Source organism: Tachysurus fulvidraco, unplaced genomic scaffold (assembly GCF_022655615.1).
Source record: "Tachysurus fulvidraco isolate hzauxx_2018 unplaced genomic scaffold, HZAU_PFXX_2.0 HiC_scaffold_365_np12, whole genome shotgun sequence".
In the NCBI taxonomy this organism is placed as follows: Eukaryota; Metazoa; Chordata; class Actinopteri; order Siluriformes; family Bagridae; genus Tachysurus; species Tachysurus fulvidraco.
Genome location: NW_025927249.1, coordinates 1 through 2,218, shown reverse-complemented (window position 1 = coordinate 2,218; position 2,218 = coordinate 1). Strand labels below are relative to the sequence as shown.

General features: G+C 44.6%; 1 pseudogene; it reads left to right on the top strand.

Moving 5' to 3' along the window:
- Window positions 1-84: 84 nt before the first annotated feature.
- Window positions 85-2,214, top strand: LOC113650304 (annotated as a pseudogene).
- The last annotated feature ends 4 nt before the right edge of the window (window positions 2,215-2,218 follow it).

Below are 2,218 nucleotides of genomic sequence, written 5' to 3'. Positions count from 1 at the left end.
GGATTTGAGCTAACACATTCCGGAGGAAACAAAACGTCATATGTGATCGACCTATGGCAAAAGGATCTCGACATTGATGGAACTATGTATCATGCTCGTAGCTCGGTAGACGGAGGTCAGCGCGAAACGTACTGCGACCTTAATCTGAGTAGTGGAAACTGGCTTGGCGAACCATAGACCGAGAGAGCTCTGCGGCTCGAGAATTTCATGCATTCGTAATTACGAGCTGGTGTTGGAAACTCCTCTTGATGTGCATCGCATTCACTGCAGGTTGAGGATGTACACGACAACGCTCCCGAGGTTTCCTACTGAGCGCACTCAGCTTTGAATTCAGAGAGTCGGCTGATGAGGCCTAGACGTTTCGTTGGACGAGCTCACGACTCTGGCCATAGGCAAAACGACGTTCAAGGATAGTCGCTGGAAGAAATGATCATTTGTATTTTATCTGTGCACGAGAACGCGGACGAGGAAAATACGCTGACACTGGTGTCAACTGGAGAAAGAGCTCGATCGGAACAGCACGAAGGACATCGACTTTAATCGTTACCGCGACTGATGGCGCTCACCACAGAGGTCTGGTACTGCAGTTATCCACATCAATGTGCTTGATGCCTAATGACATACCCCGGTTTTTAGTCAGTCTGTGTATAAGGTACTCTCGCTGAAAACGCAGCGTTGGGTCACAGAAGTAGTTACAGTGAGCGCTACAGACGCTGATGAGGGCGTCAACGTGAATCAGTTATGAATTATCAGTCGAATCTCTGACAAAGCAGCAAAATTTATTTTCTCTTGATAAGTACTGGTAAATTACAGTAACTGGAAATATTTGATTATGAAGCGGAAACGTCATATGAAATGAGAGTCCAGGCAAAAGACGGTCCTGCTTGCTAGTCACTCCACTGCCAAATTATTATAGACATCAGTGATGCAATGACATAACGCTCCAAGAATTATTACTAAATCACTGAATGATCCAATACCAGAAAATTCAGTGACAGGCACTGAAGTAGCCATTAATAAATGTCAGGATAAAGATTCAGGAGATAATCGACAGTCCGTGCTCATTCAAGAAAATGTTCCTTCAATTAAACCCATCCATTAAAAACTACTTTTTCTCTGGTAACACGAGCATGCTAGACAGAGAACAGAATCAGATTATAATATACCATCACTGCTACTGATGGAGGATCTCCACCTTTATCCACATCTATAACCATTCATTTAACTGTATCCGATGTGAACGACAATCCTCCTGTATTTGAACAGCAATCCTACACTGCATATGTAATGGAAAATAACAAACCAGGAACTTCTATTAGTTCTGTTACAGCAAGAGACCCAGACTGGAGGCAGAACGGTACAGTACTGTATTCTCTGGTGTCCAGTGAGATAAACTCTCTTCCAGTGACCTCATTTTTATCCATTAACTCAGATACAGGAGTGATCCAGGCTGTGAGGTCATTTGACTACGAAAAGTTCAGAAACTTTAAAGTCCAGGTTGTAGCCAGAGACAACGGTTCTCCTCCACTCAGCAGCAACGTGACTGTGAGTGTGTTCATATCAGATGAGAATGATAACTCTCCACAGATATTATACCCTGCTCCAGAGGGAAAGTCTTTAATGACTGAGATGGTCCCTAAAGCTGCTCTCTCTGGCTCTCTGGTCTCCAAAGTGATCGCTGTGGATGCTGACTCTGGACAGAACGCGTGGCTGTCGTATCAGATAGTCAAATCTACCGATCCGGGACTTTTCACTATCGGTCTCCATAGTGGAGAGATCAGGGCTCAGAGGGACATCACTGAATCTGACAGCATGAAACAGAACCTTGTCATCTCTGTGAAAGATAACGGACAGCCGCCTCTCTCTGCTACCTGTTCTGTGTATTTACTTATTTCTGATAATCTTGCTGAAGTTCCTGAACTTAAAGACATGACTTATGAGGAGAACAATTCCAAACTGACTTTTTATCTGATCATCGCGCTAGTTTCCGTGTCCACCTTCTTCCTGACTTTCATTATTCTGATCGTGGCTGTGAGGTTTTGCCACAGGAGAAAGCCCAGACTGTTGTTTGATGGAGCGGTCGCCATTCCCAGCGCGTATCTCCCTCCTAACTATGCAGAGGTGGAGGGAGCTGGAACTCTCCGCAGTTCTTACAATTATGACACGTATCTAACGACAGGATCACGTACCAGTGACTTCAAGTTCATCACGTCTTACA